The 22,074-nt window shown below is 40.7% G+C and overlaps 1 protein-coding gene across 6 annotated transcripts in view; it reads right to left on the bottom strand.

Moving 5' to 3' along the window:
* ccser1 (coiled-coil serine-rich protein 1) overlaps positions 1-22,074 on the bottom strand; it is a 1,299,391-nt gene that overhangs the window by 19,970 nt on the left and 1,257,347 nt on the right. The window lies entirely within an intron of this gene.

The following is a 22,074-nucleotide window of genomic DNA, read 5'->3' as shown; positions in this document are numbered from 1 at the left end:
CACTAGATTTCTCAATGGACAATTAATCAAAGTTAAAAGTGTAAATAGTTAAAAGCAGAGAAATGTCAGCATGAATTAAACAAAAATGGTAAGCTGTTCCTTTGTATTTTTCCCACAATACTATCTGTTCTCCATTCTGTAAAAAAGTGAACAGTATTTCAAGAGAATTGAATTGTATGCATGCTTTAAATAATACATTGTGGGCTTTCCTGCATGACTATTATAGATGACCAATTTTTTCAGCCTCATTTTAATTCTGATAACAAAACATGACCCAATGGCAAAGTCTGCATACAGCAATCAGATGTCATATCTATTCTTCAATTTTTAAAATGGGAATCTTTAACTCAATGGGTGTGTTACGAATAGGGTGCAGTAAAATGGTTTCCTTCACAGCAAAGAACTTCCAATTAATTAGTACGAAGCTTTCTATCTGAATATAAATATAAAGATCCAGGGCTTTTGTAGTGCAATGATACTGTCCCTATCTCTGGCGTAGGAGGCCCAGGTTCAAGTACCATCTGTTCTAGAGATGGGTGATAATGTCTCTGAATGGTTGATAGGGGCTTTTTTTTCCAAAGAGGCATCCATAACAGACAATATATCAGCTGCTATCTGGGTAGTCTGGTTCCCTGGAGAGACTGTCAGTATACAAAATCAGCAAAATGATAGGGATGAGTTGGTGAACTTAAATCTGTGAAGGCTCATCAATTGATTAGAAACAGGTTGTCAGGCAACAATTGGGAAATAAGATTAGGTGCAGAATTTGCAAACTGACAACGTGATTTAAAAGCAAACACAGGCAGCCTGACATCCAAAAGTTCAAAAGTCAGGAAGGTATTTAGATCAGCAAATTCTGTGTGTGAGGAATAACGGTTCAACTTGAATGCTCCTGCCACAGGGCATTAAGACATTGAAACAATGTTCAAAGTTTGAGCTTTACAGCTAGTTCACAGGATGGGAGCATAAGTCAGGGCACATTCACTGCCGGTTTCTATTAATTAAAATGTTCCCATTGCAATCGCATGGCATAACTACAACTGCAGGACTAACATAGACAGTGAACTTTCTATTCTTGTGCATTAAGGTGACTGCAATGAGAGGACATGCTAGAAGCAGATCAAACACTCTTTTTCTGAAGATGCCTATTTTCGAGAAAAACAGTGTGAGAGAAACTTTTAAAAAAAACTCATATAAAAGGGCCAGTTAATTTCATGAATGCTTTTTAAGAGATAGTCACATTGGTGTAGAACCTAAATGGGGTGATGGTGGCTAAGAGCTAGGGTCACTCGGCTGAAGCAACAGAAGCCCTGGCTAATGCTCTGCTGACAAAGGCTCAAATCACATCAGAACAGCTTGAAATTGAAGCCGGTCTCGGTAACAGTAACAATGAAACAATCACCGATTGTCGTAAAACATAATGTGAATTGCTGATGTACTTTCTGGAAGAAAATCTGCCATTCTTCCCTAATCTAGTTTATATGTGACTCAGCAATATGTTGACTGTTATCTGCCCTATGAAATGATCGAGCAAGTCACTCACTCAAATACATTATTAGGGATGGGCAACAAATAATGATTGTCCTAAAGATGCTTACATCCCATGAGAGAAAAATGAAAAAATACATATTGGTCAGGTGAGAGGTTCTTTCCCTACATGGGAGATTCTAGCACAAGATTGCATTATCTGAGAATACTTCAGATAGAGATGAGGAGGAATTTTGTCTCTCAGAGGGCAATGAATCTGTGAAAATCTTTACTACAGAAGGCTATTGAGGCAGGGTCATAAAGTATATTCAAACCTGAGAGAGACAGGGAAGCAAGGATTATAGGGAAAACGCAGGAAGGTAGGGTTGAGGATTATCAGATCAGCCATAATCTCATTGACTGATGGAGTATACTCAATGGGCTGATTGCCCTCCTTCTGCTCTTATGATCTCATATGAAGCTAGCAGGTTTACTTCCCTGAAGAGCATGAGCCAGCCAGTTCAGTTTTAACACAATTTAACAATCCCATGTTTATTTATTCTGGTGCCAGCTTTTATTTCTGATTTTTAAAAACTAAGTTCAAATTGTCAATGTAGGTGAATAGGACTGTTCCTTTTTGGACACATCCTCTGATGTCCCTTGTATTTTGATAATTGATGTGTGATCTAGTATTCCAATTTGTATACTTCGCAAGGTCTCCCTTGGGCTTCACTGCAAGATGTGGTAGTGAAAGCAGAATTCCTAACAAGAAAGTGGAAAAGCACTTGTGAACAGAAATGAGGAGCAGAACAGAAGAAAAGCAGAGAGTTGAAATCAGCGTGATTTCACTTTGAGAGAGCTGGCATAGGCACGATGGACCGAATAGCTGCCTTCTATGAATTAATGAACTGTGTGATCATATGACAATACTACAACATAAAGTTAGACTTGTATGTCACCTTTGATGTAATACATTGTCCAAGGAAACTCATTGGAATGTAATAACATTGAATTATAGTAAGAAATATTAGGAGAGGTTACACAGGACAAATAGAACAATATCTTAAAGGATAAACGATAGGCAGAGATGGACAGGTTTAAGGAGGGCATCCTAGAGCTTAGTGTCCCTGTGTTGGCTCCTATACAGCAGTTAACAAGCACACAGGTACTCAGTGAGTGGGAAATGGTTAAAGATACAAGGAGAGTTTTTAATGACTTCAAAAAGGATACAAGGTACAGAGAAGAAGGATACATAAGGAAGGATCTAAATGTGTTGGAAACAGTTCAGGGAAAGCTTACAACATTAATACCTAGAACAGGAAATGTGTTGCTGGAAAAGCGCAGCAGGTCAGGCAGCATCTAGGGAACAGGAGAATCGATGTTTCGGGCATTAGCCCTTCTTCAGGAATCAGGGCTAATGCCTGAAACGTCGATTCTCCTGTTCCCTCGATGCTGCCTGACCTGCTGCGCTTTTCCAGCAACACATTTCCATCTCTGATCTCCAGCATCTGCAGACCTCACTTTCTCCTCAAAGATTAATACCTAGAACAGGTGAGGCATACAGACTCATAGAGTCACAGAGATGTACAGCATGGAAACAGACCCTTCGGTCCAACCCGTCCATGCTGACCAGATATCTCACCCCAATCCAGTCCCATCTGCCAGCACCCGGCCCATATCCCTCTCAGTCCTTCCTATTCATATGCCTTCATCCAGATGCCTTTTAAATGTTGCAATTGTACTAGCATCCTCCACTTCCCCTGATAGCCCATTCCACACCACCCTCTGTGTGAAAAAGTTGCCCCTTAAGTCTCTTTTATATCTTTCCCCTCTCACGCTAAAACTATACCCTCTAGTTCTGGACTTCCCCATCCAGGGACAAGACCTTGTCTATTTACTCTATCCATGCCCCTCATGATTTTATAAACCTCTATAACGTCACCCCTCAGCCTGCGACGCTCCAGGGAAAACAGCCCCAGCCTTTATAACCTCTAGCTCAAATCCTCCAACCCTGATACCAGCCTTGGAAATCTTTTCTGAACCCTTTCAAGTTTCACAACATCCTTTTGATAGGAAGGAGACCAGAATTGCACGCAATATTCCAAAAGTGGCTTAAGCTATCTCCTGTACAGCTGCAACATGACCTTCCAACTCCTGTACTCAATACTCTGACCAACAAAGGAAAGCTTTCCAAATGCCTTCTTCACTATCCTATCTATCTGCAACTCTACTTCCAAGGAACTATGAACCTGCACTCCAAGGTCTCTTTGTTCAGCAGCACTCCCAAGGACCTTACCATTAAGTGTATAAGTCCTGCTAAGATTTGCTTTCCCAAAATGCAGCACCTCGCATTTATCTGAATTAAACTCCATCTGCCACTTCTCAGCCCATTGGCCCATCTGATAAGAGATCCCATTGTAACCTGAGGTAACCTTCACTTTTCGCTACACCTCCAATTTTGGTGTCCTCTGCAAACTTACTAACTATACCTCCTATGTTCATATCCAAATCATTTATATATATGAAGAAAAGGAGTGGACCCACCGCTAATCCCTGTGGCACTCCACTGGTCACAGGCCTCCAGTCTTAAAAGATCCCTCCACCACTAACCTCTGTCTTCTACCTTTGTGCCAGTTCTGTATCCAAATGGCTAGTTCTCCCCATATTCCATGAGATCTAACCTTGCTAATCAGTCTCCCATGGGCAACCTTGTCAAACGCCTTACTGAAGTCCATATAGATCAAACATATGAGATACTCTGCCCTCATGAATCCTCTTTGTTACTTCTTCAAACAACTCAATCAAGTTTGAGAGACATGATTTCCCACTCACAAAGCCATACTGACTGTCCCTAATCAGTCCTTGTCTTTCCAAATACATGTTCATCCTGTCCATCAGCATTCCCTCTAACAGCTTGCCCATCACCGATGTCAGGCTCACTGGTCTATAGTTCCCTGGCTTGTCCTTGCCACCTTTCTTAAATAGTGGCACCACGTTAGCCGACCTCCAGTCTTCCGGCACCTCACCTGTGACTACAAATATCTCAGCAAGAGGCCCAGCAATCATTTCCCTAGTTTCCCGTAGAGTTTTAGGGTACACCTGATCAGCTCCAGGGGAATTATCCACTTTTATGCATTTTAAAACATCCAGGACTTCCTCCTTTGTAATAGGGACATTTTTCAAGATGTCACCATCGAGATATATTCACTGGAGTTCAGAAGAATATGAGGTAACCTGATTGAAACATATAAGATCCTGAGAGACAGGTGCATGAGGTGATGTTTCCTCTTGTGGGAAAATCTAGAACAAGAGATCACAATTTGAAAATAAAGGGTCACCCATTTAAGACAGAGAAGAGAATTTTCTTCTCACTGCGGGTTGGGAGTCTTTGGAACGCTCTTCATGAAAAGACAAGGGAAGTAGAGTCTTTGACTGTTCTTAAGGAAGAAGTGGATAGATTTTTGACATATAAAGGGGTGCAAGGGTATTGCAGGTTGGTATGGATGTGGACCAATCCATGATCAGCCATGACCTAGGTAAATAGTGCAGCAAGCCAGGTGGAGCTAATTTATCGAGATTTTCTTGTCAATCTGTTCAAAGGTGCTGTTATGTCCCTCTGGTGCTGGTGGGACTTAAACTCTGCCCTATTTATGTGGACCTTCATATCCTGAAGGAATAACAAAGGTTTATACAAGGTTGTGCAAACCCTTAAGGTTTATCTGGTCTCCTTCCTATCGGAAAGATGTTGTGAAACTTGAAAGGGTTCAGAAAAGATTTACAAGGATGTTGCCAGGGTTGGAGAATTTGAGCTATTGGGAGAGACTGAACAGGATGGGGCTGTTTTCCCTGGAGCATCAGAAGCTGAGGGGTGACCTTATAGAGGTTTACAAAATTATGAAGGGCATGGATAAGGTAAATAGACAAAGTCATTTCCCTGGGGTTGGGGAGTCCAGAACTTGAGGGCATAGGTTTAGGGTGAGAGGGGAAAGATATAAAAGAGACCTAAGTGGCAACTTCTTCACGCAGAGGGTGGTACGAGTATGGTATGAGCTGCCAGAGGAAGTGGTGGAGGCTGGTACAATTGCAACATTTAAGAGGCATTTGGATGGGTATATGAATAGGAAGGGTTTGGAGGGATATGGGCCGGGTGCTGGCAGGTGGGACTAGATTGGGTTGGGATATCTGGTCGGCATGGACGGGTTGGATCGAAGGGTCTATTTCCATGCTGTACATCTCTATGACTCTATGACTTAATAACATCTGCCCACCATCTTATTGTGACTTTTATTCTTTTCACATGTTCCTTTTCCTGTGTACTTGCTCAAAACAAGCTTGCAGTTTTTACAAACAGTCTGTCCGCATTAAACTGTTACACACTTTACAGATGTTCCATGGCCAAAATGCTGCCAGATATTTCTGTTCTTATCCTAAAAATCAGCGGCTTTAATTGTCAAACACCACTCTGGTAAGGAGATATTGTGAGATATTTTGTCATTCCAATGTTATTCCTGTGGTTTTGCATGTTGTAAGGCACTTTGCTTTCTGTACATTTCTGTCAGTTATGATGTGAACCATTTCTTTGTTTAATGACTCAATAATATGTTTTGTGCTTGCTCTTACACAGGGTCTGCACATGGTAACCGGAAAGGGGAAAAATGTGTTTACAGTACTGATTGGACAATGGTCACTCAATCCTGCCCAAAAATACAGTGAGTTACACCTATCTTGGCATCCACCTGGGCAGATTATGAGCATAGGGATTGAGCCCAGCATGACCAGGGTGGATTTAATAACCAAACCTGATGACCTAAATTGAAATATTGTCTTCTTTTCCAAAGGCCTGGTTTAGGAATGTGTATAGAAATTCTGCCTTCAAGAATATTGGAGTCACAGTGGAAAAGTGTGATCTTGTCAATCGTTACAACTCATTGACAGAGCGATCATCCAGAAATGAGCTTTTGAAGATGAAAACCTATTTTAACAGTGAGACACACTGATGTTGTGTTTAAGTACTACTGCTCCTTGTGATAATTAAGGTTAATCATATGTGGATATTGCATTCGTAGTTGCTTTTAGTGTCATTGATACCTCAGATAAAGGACCTGAGTAGGTAGGGGGAATCCCCCCACCCCCTCCCTTTGATTTTCAGTGAGTACCAGCTTCAATTTCAGCAATCTTCATGGCAAAAAGATCAGTGAGAGCTAACACAAGGACAGACACATGGAGTTTAATCACCCATAGCTTCTACTGGGTCCTGCAATTGGAGAAATCTCAGTTTTTTGGCACATTAACAATTAGAAAATCACTGCTAGCTGGTTTTGTTCAGTTCCTTTGCGACAGCATGAATATATCAAGCTTTCTTTGGACAACAAGTAATTCATTTCCTTTTATTCGTTCATGATGTCGTTGGTTGGGCCAGCATTTTTATTGCCCATTCCCAGATGTCCTTGAGAAGATGGTAGTGAGCTGCCTTCTTGAACTGCTGCAGTCCATGTGCTGTAGGTTGACCCACAATGCTGTTAGGGAGGGAGTTTTAGGATTTCACACATCGGCACTAAAGTAACGGTGGTATATTTCCAAATTAAGGTGGAACTTGCAGGTTATGGTGTTTCCATGTATCTGCTGCTCCTGTTCTTCTAGATCGCTGTGTTCGTGGGTTTGGAAGGTACTGGCTAAGATGCCCAAGTGAATTTCTGCTGTGCATCTTGTAGACAGTACAGACTGCTGTTAGTCTGGTGGAGGAGTGGATATTTGTGGATGTAGTGCCAATCAAATAGGCTGCTTTGTCCTGGATGGAGTGAAGTGTCATTTCCCATCCTAACTTAAGTGACACCTAACTTAAGTGGCAGTTCTACAGTAGCCCACCACAGGTACTTGCTAGGCTCAGTTGATAGTACTTACACATAGAATTAGAAGGCCTGGTTTCACACCCACTAAAAAAGACTTCAATCCCAAAATCTACGTTAACACTTGGATGCATTACCGAGGGAGCTCTGCATTATCAGGGGTACTTCCCTCAGGCAGGACATTAAACTAATGAGACCGCTGAGACAGACGTAAAACAGCACTGCTCAGAAATGCACTGGTGAATTCTCCCTGCCATCCTAAACAATATTCCCCAAACACATTTCTAAAATAGATTATCTAATCACAGCAATTGCTGGGAGCTTACTGTATACAAACTGGCTACCAAACTACTTACAGCACCTCAAAAAAAACATTCCTGCGTTTGCCACCCCTTGACTTGGCAGGTGCTGAGGCAGCATACGTGGTCAAAATGTGCCCCTGCAGTCAGACTGGCTGATGACAAAGCCTTGCTGAAATGCTGAGTATCAACACTGAGAATTTTCAGTTGAAATTGCCTTGCAATACTGTAAGTAACATCTTGGCCTAAAGTCTTATTCCAGGTGTAATTCTGAACACAAGACAGCATTGCAGGGTTAGTTCATTTTACTTCGGAGTTAGAGGGCTCCTGCTCTGAAGCTAGGGATTAAGGTCGATTATTACCGCAGCTTGAAAAGAAATGAGAAAGAGTTGCAGTCCCTTGATCTGACATCCTTCACCTTGACAACTACAAATTCACCTTCAATAAAAAGATATAAACTAGCGAATACAGAGGCAATTCATAGCAGTTTCCTGTGACAACTCATTAGCTGTCAGAGAGAGCCCATTAGGCATCATGTCACTTTCTCACATATTGACCCATGAGCTGCCATTAAGTGTGGGTCTCCAGTGAGAGTGTGCCAGAGATTAAGTGATTCCAACTGTGCTGGCAGTTGTATTAGTTCATACATCCACTTTGCAGAGAAATCAATGAAGAAAAACAAGGCAGAAGAAAGCAAAGCAAAATTCTGCAGATGCTGGAGATCTGAAATTAAAAACAGAAACTGCTGGAGAAACTCAGCAGGTCTGGCAGTATCTGTGGTAGAAGATGCTAAACAGAGCCTCTGAGCTCTTCCAATATTTTCTGCCTTTATTTAAGATAAAATATGTGAAGCACTTAAAAGGAAGCTAGACAAATACATGAGCAATAATAGAAAGTTATATTGATAAATTAACATGGGAGGAAGCTGGTGTGAAGCATAAATACCAGCATGGGTAATTGGGCTGTCCAGTCTGTTTCCAAGCTATATATGCTATGTATTTCCAACTGCCCATATATTTCTGGCAGAATTCTTAAAGTCTGTCAACAAAACTGGCAACTTCCAAACCAGTAGCTTCCAATGGAACGCAACCTGATTTTGTAGTTCTCTGAAGACAAACATTTATAACAAATTAAACTAAATGGCTTTTGAAAACAGACTATCAACATGGCACACTGTGATACAATTGTAATTCTGCTTTGACAATCGGATTTGATTAGTATGGTTGCATGATGGTTGATTCAAGATGCATTACAACTATTGGCTATCCTTGAGCCAGTAGGTTAGGACTTCAAGGGGACTGCTAGTCCTGAGAGAGTACTGTGCTGCTCTTTCAGATAATGATCACAGAATCACGGTTGTTGCAGAACAGAAGGAAGCCATTTGGCCCCTTGTGTCTGCTTCCTTAATGCAAATTTTTCTTCAGCTGGATTATTGCTGTGCCATTAAATAGAAATCAAGTAAAGAGACACTGGAATAAGTTTTAATACTTTAACAGCAATTAATATCCACCTACCACATGTAACATGGGTTGGCAATTAATGTTAATAACTGGTTGGAAGGTAGCGGCATGAACACTTGAATTTGACAAGAGGTTCTGATTTCAAATGTCTCCTTTAATCAAACAGAACATTCCGTTATTAGACAGAAATTGACTCCCCTCTGAGAACTAAAACTAATCTGTAGAAGGGGTTTGAAAAATGGGGTAACCTACCTTTCAGAAACTTCTAGTGGTTAAATAAAATAAATCCCTGACACTCACTTTAAAATCAACAAGTAACAATTTATTTACCTAACTCTAACAGTGAACAAATTAACTAAACCATCAACAAATTGAATAAATCCTTTCTAATTACCAACTATTCCTGAGTAAAGCAAGATTCTAATGGTATGCCGTTCCAATAAATACAAGTCCCATTCATACATTTAAAAAAAAATTAGTCTTTCGAAATGACAGTCAGGTTACACGTCTTCCGGAATGCTCTGTGCGTTTTCTGTCAATTCTTTTGTCAGGAATATCAACCAGCTGTGCAGTTCCTAATGTTGTTATTTAGGTGGTGCTTTCTCTCAGACATAAAGGAGGCTGTGACAGACAGTGATTCTCTCTTGAAAGCTGAGGGCCATTAGCTCCAGTAGATGGCAGTTAGCTCTGGGGTCTTTGTCCAACTGTCCCCTTCTTTTTATACCCTTGCATATCAATATTTCTTACAATTGGATTGGTCCTATGTTGTCAAAACCATCAGACTTAAATTTAATACGTTTTTGGTATATAAGTACCTGGTTCAAATTGATTGGCCTAAATTCAAGAACCTGTTGCCTTGGTAGAAATTGCTACTTGGCCTGCTAAGTGGATGGCCTTTCGATCTGAATGTTTGAATTCAGGTGCTCTCTGTGTACTTGTAAATTTGTATATCTATATGGTCATATATATTTATTTTAAAGCTCTAAGAACATTAGATAAAAACACATCTCTAAGAAAAAGCACATTAGCCCTTAAAGGGACCATGTAATGCTTTACCTCCAGCACTTGACAAACACTAAATTCTAACTTCCTGTCTCCAAATCTATAAGTACTCTCCCCAATTTTCCAACAATTCTGAAAAGCATGAGCAACATTTCAGGACTGAAACAATCCTATGTGGCCTAGTTGCAATGAAGGGAGAGAAGCTGAGCGAAATGACAAGTAACACACTTAACACCTGTGTTGAGGGGTAAAACGTTCAGCTACTCTTAGACAGACAGGGAGCCAAGAACCAAATAGCTGTGGAGAATCAGGATACTAGAGAGAGTTCATTTTTTGTTTGAAAGGAAGGGAACAAATTGATGGGAAATGGGACTCTTGGCAGTTAAGAAACTGGGAGTCGCTGAGTTGAGCCTTGCAGATGAAAATTAGATTAAAAACATTTGGACTGAGTGGAATTACTTGCAAGTGATATTCAAACCCAAGCAGGGAGGTGGGAGCTTGCTGGAGAGCTGAGAATTACTCTGCAACTGTTCCTGCAATTCTATGCATCTGTCACAGGTTTGGTCCAAGATAAAAGTGCTTTATTAAGATGCATCTTAGCAGAATTTGTTATTTACATAAAACACAAGAACTAGGATCAGGAGTAGGCAATTCACCTCCTCCAGCCTGCTCTACCATTTGATATGATCATGACTGATCTCATCATGGCTTCAACTGCCCGCTCCTCATAACCTTTTAGCCCATTACTAATTCAAAATCTATCATCTCCTTAAACTTCCTCAATGGCTAAGCATCCACCTCACTCTGGGGCAGTGAATTCCATAGTTTTAAGACCCTTTGAGAGAAGTAATTTCATTACATCTCTGTTTTAAGTTTGCTACCCCTTTGGTAAAACTATGACTCTCATTCTAAATTTCCCCACGTCAGGAAACATCCTATCCATGTCTATTTTGGCAATCCCTTTCACATCTTATTTACCTGTATTATATCTGATTCTTCCAAATTCCAGAAAGTATAGACCTAAACTGCTTAATGTTTCTTCCTAAGACAAATTTCTCACCTCTGTGAGCATTCCTTTCATAGAGTCATAAAGACCCTTTAGCCCAACTTGTCTATGCTGACCAGACTTTCTAAACTGAACTAGTCCTATTTGCCTGTGTTTGGCCTATATCCCTCCAAAACTTTCGTATCCATGTGCTTGTAAATATGTATTTTAAATGTTGTAATTGTATCTTCCTCTATCATTTCCTCTGGCGGCTTGTTCCATATACACACCACCCTGTGGTGAAATTGTTGCCCCTCGGTTACCTTTTATACCTTTCTCCTCTCACCTTAAACCTATGCCCTCTAGTTCTGGACTCCCCTACCCTGGAGAAAAGACTGGCTATTCACCTCATCCATGACCTTGGTGATTTTATAACCCTCTATAAGGTCACCTTTCAGCCTCCTATCCTTCAGGGAAAGATTAGATTAGATTAGATTACTTTACAGTGTGGAAACAGGCCCTTCGGCCCAACAAGTCCACACCGTTTTATAACCCTCTATAAGGTCACCTTTCAGCCTCCTATCCTTCAGGGAAAGATGTTCAGCTTATCCAGTCTCTACTTTCAACTCAAACTTTCCAGTCTCGGTAACATCCTTGCAAATCTTTTTTGCTCCCTATATAGTTTAATAACATCATTCCTATAGCAGGGAAACCAAGAAAACCAGAATTGCATGGAGTGCTCCAAATATTGCCTTCTCATTCCTGAAGAAGGGCTCATGCCCGAAACGTCGATTCTCCTGCTTCTTGGATTCTGCCTGACCTGCTGCGCTTTTCCAGCAACACATTTTCGTGCTCCAAATATTGCCTTCTCAGTGCCTTAGGGAAACCAGAATTGCACGGTGTGCTCCAAATATGGCCTTACCAATGCCTTGTACAGCCATTACATGATGTCCCAACTCCTGTACTCAATGCTCTGACAGATGAAGGCAAGCTTGCCAAACACCTTCCAATACTTTCTGCCTTTATTTAAGATAAAATATGTGAAGTACTTAAAAGGAAGCTAGATAAATTCTTTACCACCCTGTCCACCTCTGATCCAACTTTCAAAGAACTATAGATCTGCAATTCTAAGTACTTCTATTCAACAACACTCTCCAGGGCCCAACCATTAACTATGTAAGTCCTGCCCTGGTTTGTCTTACCAAAATGCAACACCTTGCATTTATCTGCATTAAACTTCATCTGTCACTCCTTGGTCACAGGTCCGGTTGATCAAGATGCCGTTGTACTCTTAGATAACCTTCTTCACTGTTCACTATACCAACAATTTTGGTGCCTTCTGTAAACTTACAAACCATGCCGCCTATATTCTCATCCGAATCATTTATATAAATGACAAACCAGTGGACCCAACATTGATCCTTGTGGCACACTGATTGGCCTAATTCAAATTTGTTTTGTCTCCAGGCAACCAGCTCCCATAGCTGCTGGACCAAATGGTTACATTGTATCTTGTTCAGAGTATTTGGTGCTGTCAGGTAGTTCTGCTAGCTTTTAATTTTCTTAAAAGGTACAGTACACTTCTACACCTTCATAACAAGAGGGTGGCTGCTGCTGATACCACGCCCGTGACCACAAATTGGTCAAGGGTGTGCTGATATTGTCACTGGGCCAATAATCCAGGGACCCAGATTTACCCTGAATCTGATCAAAGCAGATGGTTAAATTTGAATGCAATTATTAAATCTGGAATCAAAATGTTTAGTCTATTGGTAACTATGAAACAGTGGTCAACTGATGTACAACCATAATGTTCTGTAAGGAAGGAAAATCTGCCATCCTTACCTTTTATGGTTTGCATGTTGACTCTTAGCTGCCCTCTGAAGTGGTCGAGCAAACCACTCAGTTCAAGGACAAGCAGGAAGGGGTAACAAATTGAAGCAGCCCACCCTTCCAACACCCAACCCCAACCAACATCCCAGTCAAGAATGAAAAACGAAACCCTGGTACACATGTAAGAAGATGGGATGGAGTTTGCAGGAAATGATGAGAAAGAGGCTTGCTCTTGGTGTCCCCACTTTGCTGATGCAAGATCCCTCATCAGACACAGAACATGAAGGAGCTATATTCCACACCTCTCTGCTAGTTATTGAAATCCAGGTGATTGCTTTCCATGATCCTCACATTTCCATCTTCCCTTAACACCCAACCAAAACTGGGTTAATAGAATGAGGTCCTTAAATAGGCACAAATTGCCCAGTTTTGAGCCTCAACTGATGGTGCAGTCATCCACGACTGAACTGGAATCCTAGCAGGAAGGCAATAGTTCCCCTACCTCTTGCCTCTGTCTTACAGAGTCATATAGTCACACAGCATGGAAACAGAGGCAAGAGGTAGGGGAACTATTGCCTTCCTGCTAGGATTCCAGTTCAGTCGTGGATGACTGCACCATCAGTTGAGGCTCAAAACTGGGCAAACGGAACTAGTCCCAATTGCCTGTGTTGCCTATTCATCTTGATCAAATACCCCCACGCCACCAAAGCATTCATTTGGGGAGAGTGCAAGATTCTACCAGTAAGCTTTCAGCAGCATTGTAAAAGGAGAACCACATTTATGCATGGTTTTCCATAAAGTGGACTTGACAAATGGAGACAAAATACATTCCAGCAAATATTTAAAAAGCTTTGAAAAATGAACTAAATCCATTCACTTTTGACGATAAGTGAAAGTCGATGTTTATTGACTTGTAAGAAGTGTAATAAATAGTTTGCAGCTCATCACATCTGCTGAGAAATCCTGTGTGCATCCATATAATCGTTCAACAATGAGAGCAAGAATTATAAATTGTATATAACAGTGGCTTCATTATTTGGTACCTAACGCAAATTTACAGTACAATTTTATTGTCATTAAGAACAAGACATGAGCTGTGACTAAAGCTTACAAATGTAGTGACAAGAACAACTGAGAACCTTTATAGGTGATCCCATAGAGGGTTTTTTAAAAGAAATTCTTAAGTGAATTGTAAATCAATCTTGAAGGGATTTTATTGAACTCTTCTTTTCAAAACTCAATAACAGGCTGCTGTAACACAACGCAGACTGACTCCTTCTATCTGACAGATGTTGAATGCAATTTGTAGAAGGTGTTTTAAAAGCTGATTATTTTTCAGGCATTCCACACAAAATGAGTGGACAGGATGCTACTTTTGACAATAATGCAACTACTTTTATATTATCTGAAGCTTTCACCACAAAGTTATGATTTCTGTGTCATTGTTGCCTTCCAAAATCTACTTGCTCACACATGAGTTTTCCAAAACTTGTTCAAACCATATCTTTGAAGCAAGGACAAATGATGCAATTGGGAATAAAAAATGAATATAAAACCCTTAGGAGAACCAACTTCTGGGAGGGATGGGATGTATTGCAACAGGAAATATGAAAGAAATCCACAGATTGACCTGCCTGGATTTATACAGCTTTAACATCTGAGAGGATAGGTTAGACATGATAATGGGAGCGCAAATAAAATGCTATTTGTTGTGATCTGTCCCATTGTCAGTATATCATCTACCTTTAAGTGTCATGCTCATGACATCATCACTGCATCACAGCATGTGACCTGAGGGTTTGTAAATCTCATACTCCATCTTACCTCAGGTCACTTGAAGCATTATACCCTCCCTGGAAACATGTTCATTCTTTCCAGCATAATAGCTTAATATTGGCGCAGAGACTTGTGTGCCTGAGGAATGCACTGTTTGTACCAAATAAATAGTAATGATAAACATCTGTTGGATTCCTCAATATCATTATACCAAAATCAATTTCTTCTGATAATATAGGCATTGCCATTTCAGATAATCCTGTTAGAGGCAAGCTTACACCACATGCATGAACTAATGAAAACTGCCTGGGGATAAATCTTTTTATACAAAAGCTCAGATTAAATAGTCCATTGACAAGATGCACTGCAGGAACTCACCAAGCCACATTCAACAGCACCTTCCACACTCATGATCTCTACAACACAGAAAGACAGAATACGTGGGAATGTCACCATGTGCAAATACTCCTCCAAGCCACAGAAAACTGTAATTTGGAACTATATTGTCACTTCATCAGTGCCACTATGTATAAATCCTGGAATTCCCTCCCTAACAGTACTCTGGGTTCATTGTCACAACGTTGTCACAGCAGTTCAAGGAGGGGGCTCACCACCACCTGTGGGATGGACAGAAAATGCTGGCCGAGCTAGTGATGTCCTCATTCCTTAAAATAATGCTAAAAAAATACGCATTATTGCTAATGTACACCCGCGATGGAAACAGTGAATGTTTAAGGTTGTTTGTAGGGTACTGATCAAGAAACTGTTTTGTTCTGGATGGTGTCTAGCTTCTTGAGTTGCACTTATTCAGACACGTATTGCATTTACTTCCTGACTTGTGCCTTCATTAAAGATCCTTATTTTAATGTAAATGCAGCTTAATTCAATTCTGCTAATAGTTTATTGGTCCCCTTAAATTACTATGTACCCTGTCAGACGACTGTATTGTTGAAAGGTTTTATATCAGAAAAAACTTCTAAACTTTATAAATAACCTCCTGATATCCATGTCAGGAGCATCCACTTATTTATTAATACCAAATGTATATTTTTGTTTGAAAAGCCGTCAAACAAAAATATAATTGAGTAACTGCAAGAACTGATGAGGGTTGTAAATAGAAAAAATGTAACATGAGTATATATTTGACATTTTATGAAGAGTGCTATGTGCTCTGAACACATAATACTGAGAAGATATATTCAATTATTTATATTCATTATTTGCAACAAATGTTCAGCATTGTCACTCTCAGAATGACACAGACCCTCTAACATGTTGCCCCTTCTTTCCCAGAGAAGAGCAGCCAAAATGGGACAGCTCTCTTTCTCAGCTACTCTTTGACATTCAAACTGGCCAACTAAATAAGAATGTATCTTCCAGTTGTCAAGTACAATGTAATGTTGGCAATTTCAGAGGAAGAACCTCAAGAATCCTAAGTGCACTCTCAAAACTGAAACTTGTCTGAGAAATTGGTCCAGAATAGAATTGAATCCAAACTTGAAAAGGGAAAGATTGAGAATCTCATTAAAGTTTGCATACTTGCAAAATTAGTTCAAAACTAAAGGATTTTCATTTTATATGTCATTATTAAACTAAGTTCCTCAATGACTGATATTTGGTACAGAGGTTAATTGATTTTTCTGCAGATCATGTTTTGTTATAGAAATGACATTGTCTGAATTATGTGCATTTGAATTCTTATTGAGCATAGTCTTTGAAATTAATAGTGAGATTATAATCAGTTTGTTAATAAAAAAAAATTATGCAGATCAAAATGTCAGTGAATAAATAATTGACGTAGCAGTAACGTGAGCGCCAAGGCTGCAAGAGGATGCAGTTAAATCAGAGAGCACATGGTTATATCTTAACACCAATTACTTTGCAATTAGTGACTAACTCTGTTGATCTTGCTCCCAGGGACTCTTATTCTGCCTGACTTTTGTATCATGAGACTTTACCAAATTCTTCAAAGACATTAAACAGGATTGTGATGGATAATGAGATAGAGTATTTTGATTTGCAGACCCCATGGGTAGAAACTTGTGGAAACATCATGGATTTCAGATGTTATCGAGACAGCTAGTAAGAACTCCACATCACCTCTTTTCAGAAAGGCTAGCCACATCTAATTCTACTTGGATACTTAACAGAACAGTAGTGGGACTTACCCCAAGATAAATGATTCTGGAGGCAGAAGTATCATCCACTGAGAGGTTGGCTGTTCTGCTGTACTCAGTGGTACTACTGAGGAGGTGATGGTTGCTGCTGGTACAATACTCACCCAAGGTCTCAGATTGATGAGTTACCCAGGCACAGGTCATTGATGGCAGAAGTGTATCACAATTATTATCTGCATCAAGGGCTGTGGGGTTGGTCAAGTTGTTTCTCAACAATCCCACCTTCTTGGTGCTGGGTTCGTCAAAAGGGGACAGGCCCTGTCCTGAGCCCCCTCCCAATCACATACCCCCTTCCTCAATGGCAGGCCTGGAAGCAAACAACTGGGATCTGTTTGCGTTGCAAACACAATGGCAAGCCAACAGCCACTGCTTCTGGGTTAATGCCAGCAACAGTGAGACAACTAGGACATTAATTACCAATTAAAGGGCTTCAGCTCGGGATGGGGTATTGCTGTTGGACTGAATCGGGGTTGAGATGGGAATAGATGTGCAACCATACTAGGCTGAGTTCTCTCAGCCACCTTCCACCATTTATTCAATGTATCTCACCATCACATTCATCATATCGAATGGCTCAAGATCCTGCTTAATGCAGCTATTCTTTCTCCACTTGGAGCATCAATTGGGAATTCAAACTTAGAAATCAGGAAGCACTACAGGATGTTCCATCTGAGCCTTATAAGAAGAACAACTTTGCAAACTTTATTTATCTATTCTGGCTTAGTGAATTACAGTCTCAGTTCTGAAGCTTGGGGTCCTAGCTCAAAGTCCCACTCCAGGGCTTGAGCATAAAAAAACAGGCTAACACTCCAGTGTAATGCTGAAGGAGTGTTGCATTGTTGGAAGTGCCACCATTCAAACTGAGACCCCCATGTGCCTGCTCGTTAGGATGTAAAAGACACCATTGTGCTATTTCAAAGAAAAGAAGGGTAATTGTGCCTGATGTCCTGGCCAACATATCTCTTTCATTACCCAACCCCATTCCCCCCTACCCTATATTTACCCCTGACTAATACACCTTGCCTACACATCCCTGAACACTACGGGCAATTTAGCACAGCCAATTCACCTAACCTGCACATCTTTGGATTGTGGGAGGAACCGGAGCACCCAGAGGAAACCCATGCAGACATGGGGAGAATGTGCAAATTCCGCACAGACAGTCACCTGAGGCCGGAATCGAGCCTGAGTCCCTGGCACTGTGAGGCATTAGTGCCTAATCACTGAACCACCGTGTCATGACTGAACAAACGTCAGGACATAGTTTTGTGATTTCTCGATTAAGTAGAACCTAGAACATGATACAATAAAGGGGACGTTCATGGTAAATTTCCTGCATTCACATCTTTTGTTATTTAACCTTGTCTTTGCAAGATTAACCAAGGAGACTAAGTACTTGCAACAAGTCCCTAGCAATGAGCAATGTCTTTTAAGTAGTGCTTGAGTAAGGTTTCAGTTTGTGAAATTTCAGTTACTCCTTTTTTCCACTTAGCTAAAAATCTTTACAGATCTGTTATTATTTCTATAGGCATTACACACCCAAATACAGTCATAGGCTTTTTGGAAAATGAGAAAGGCATGAGACAGGCACTATCCCAATAAAAAACTAAATATGAGCCAAATCTAACAAAGGAGGAATGAGGAAAACAGAGAGATGAGGAGAGATGGGGAGAAAGAAAAACAGCTGGAGAGAGAGGGAAGGCAGAGTTTGGTAATGAGTAGTGGGTGAAATGGAAAATGGCAAAGAGAAAGACAAAGATTTTGATAGAGGAAAAATGAGACCAAATGAGAAGAGAAGGAGGGGAGTAGGAGAGCAGTAAGAAATAAAGATAAATTAGAAGGTGGGAGGGATGAAAAAAGAGAGATGAGAAAAAATGAATGAGGGAAGGATGGAGATAGAAAATGAATAAAAGAGAGAGAAGGTGATGGAAAGAAACAGAGGATGAGGGGAAACACAGGGCAAGAGCAAGATTGTGAAGTAGGATGAAAGATATGGGATGGGCTGAGTAAAAGCTTAGTACCAGTTAGTTCCTAACATCAAAATGTAATTCACATTTTAATTTTATCATACTTAGAAAGCAATCAATAGAATTGCAAGAAAAGCACAGTTGAACATATAATTATTTTGAGTTTATTTTCCAGTGCACACCTCAAACACACCTACGCATGCATTTGCTACAGTTAGACAAAATCAAACAATTGAAAATTAATAGAAACAGACTGGCCCGGAATTTACTGCTGGTGCTGTTGTCATAGGAACCAAACTAGTTCCTTCTACATTGATGTGATAGGAATTTAATCCAAGGATGTTAAGCACCTTTATGATAACAATACTGACAGAAATTTCTGACCAGTCATTCTCAAAGGCATTTATTTTTTCCTTTCTTGATTCTCTTACACCACACACCATTTACTGGGACTGAGGAGCCAGAGTTTGAAACAAAACTCCGCCCAGCTCCTCACAACCCTCCCTGCTCATTGCCACCAGCTTTGCTTTCTATAAATGTGAACGTATACTGGACTGCAGATGGCACAATTATTCAGGAAGGGTAAGTGGCAGTTACATCAGACTTGAATGCTTTCAGGTAGGGTGAAAGTAATCCTTACTGCTGCTGACCCCATGCTCAACTGGGCAAAATTAAGGAAAGATGTGCCAATCTCTTAATTATATCAAACTGGACAAAAGAGCTAAAATCCAGAGATGAAATGAGAGTGACAGCCCTTGATATCAAGGCTACATTCAACCGAGTGTGGCATCAAGGAGCCCCAGCAAAACTGGAATCAATAGCTTTCAGGGGACAATCTCTCCAGTAACTAGAGTCATACCTGACACACAGGAAAATAGTCATGGGGAGGTCAATTATCTCAGCTCTAGGACATCTCTGCAGGAGTTCCTCAGGGTAGTATCTTCAGCTGTTTCATCAATGACCTTCCCTCCATCATAAGGTCTGAAGTGGGAATGTTAGCTGATGATTTGCACAATGTTCAACTCCATTTGCGACTTCTCAGATACTGAAGTAATCCATGTTTAAATGCAACAAGGTTTGGACTGATAAGTATCAAGTGACATTCACGCCACATAAATGTCAGATTACAACCACCACCATTAAGAGACAATCTAACCACTGTCCCTTGACATTCAGTGGTGTTACCGTCACTGAATCCCCCATTATCAACACCCCGGGGTTATCATTGACTGAAACTCAACTGGACTCATCACATGAGACTACAAGAGCAGGTCAGAGGCTCAGAATAGTGCAGCAAATAACTCACCTCCTGACTTTCAAACCTTGTCCACCATCAACAAGGTACAAGTCAGGAGTGTGATGGAATACTCCCCATTTACCTGGATGACTGCGGCTCCAGCAATACTATCCAGGACAATTGACATCATCCAGGACAAAGCAGCTCGCTTGATCAGCACTACATCTACAAACATCCATGCCCTCCACCACTGATATTCACTTTGGAAAAGGAGCTGGAGAGCACTGAAGAATGTAGAACAGAAATACAAGTGCCAGCTAATGTAAATGTGTTAGCCTAGATTTCTTGTTTCTGTGTTCTGAATGTTTAGTAAGCTATCTTGATATACACAAGATTTGGAGATGCCGGTGTTGGACTGGGGTGTACAAAGTTAAAAATCACACTACCACCTGATGAAGGAGCAACGCTCTGAAAGCTACTGTGCTTCCAATTAAATCTGTTGACTATAACCTGGTGTTGTGTGATTTTTAACTTGATATACACAAAAATGTTATTAGGATGTTGCAGGTATGACCACATCTCGTTGAAAGAGATAGACTGCAAAATCATTTGAAATGGAGAAAGAAGAATGTGAAGGGATATGAGGACAGGTATCAGAAACTGGAGTCAATAGATTCAGTTAACGAGTCAGATACATGTGTACTATCTACAAGATGTGGTGTAGAAATTCACCAAAGATCCTCAAACAGCACCTCCCTACCCACGAATGCTTTCATCTAGAGAGACAAGGCTAGCAGATACCTAGGAACACCACCACCTTCAAGTTCCCAACTAAGCCACTCGCCATGCTGACTTGAAGATAGATTGCCATTCCTTCACTGTTGCTGGATGTAAATCCTGGAAATCCACCCCCACCCTACACTCCATGGCATTGTCAGTCAACCCATAGCAGGTGGACTGTCGCAGTTCAAGAAGGCAGCTCACCACTACCTTCTCAAGGGCATCTAGGAACAGGCAGTAAATGCTGGTCAGCCAGTACCACCCCCACATCTCATGAATGAGTAAAATAAAATGCCACAAGGAATGTTAAATCAGTGCTGTGCAGTAATTGATCATATCACTTGTCTGCTTTATCCACTGCTATTGCATGTTCATTATGTTCGCATGCTAACACACTCATCAATATGCTTTCCAATACAATTCACCTCCACAAATCTACAATCCAGGATCACCACTTTGCAACTCTAAGGGTACATGCAACACCCAAAGAACAGGTGCCAATGAGCCAATTGTCCCATCCACAGACTCTGACATTTAAAGAATCCTACAACAACATATCACACTTGTTCACTCACTTGTTCATTATAGAAAGATTGGACAGAGAGAAGTTATTAACTCAACCCATTGAGGCACATGTATCTGACTCGTTAACTGAATCTATTGACTCCAGTTTCTGATACCTGTCCCCATATCCCTTCACATTCTTCTTTCTCCATTTCAAATGATTTGCAATCTCTTTCTTTCAATGAGATGTTGTGGTCATACCTGCAACATCCTAAAAACATTTTTGTGTATATCAAGATAGCTTGCTAAGCATTCAGAACACAGAAACAGGAAATCTACGCTAACACATTTACATTAGCTGGCACTAGTATTTTTTCAAAGTTTGTGAGAAGATTTGTAGCTCGGGTGCTCGTTGTTGAGCAAAACCAATGTAGTGTACAAAATCCCATGCAAGGACTGCACAAAACACTACATAGGACAAACAGGAAGACAGCTAACGATCCACATCCATGAACACCAACTAGCCACGAAACGACATGACCAGCTATCCTTAGTAGCCACACACTCAGATGACAAGCAACATGAGTTCGACTGGGACAACACTACGATTATAGAACAAGCCAAACAGAGAACAGCCAGGGAATTCCTACAGGCATGGCACTCATCCATAGATTCTATCAACAAACACATCGACCTGGACCCAATATACCGACCACTGCAACGGACAGCTGGAACTGACAA

The sequence above is a fragment of the Chiloscyllium plagiosum genome, chromosome 32 (assembly GCF_004010195.1).
Source record: "Chiloscyllium plagiosum isolate BGI_BamShark_2017 chromosome 32, ASM401019v2, whole genome shotgun sequence".
In the NCBI taxonomy this organism is placed as follows: Eukaryota; Metazoa; Chordata; class Chondrichthyes; order Orectolobiformes; family Hemiscylliidae; genus Chiloscyllium; species Chiloscyllium plagiosum.
Note: the sequence above shows the minus strand (reverse complement) of the source record. Positions and strands in the feature narration are given on the sequence as shown.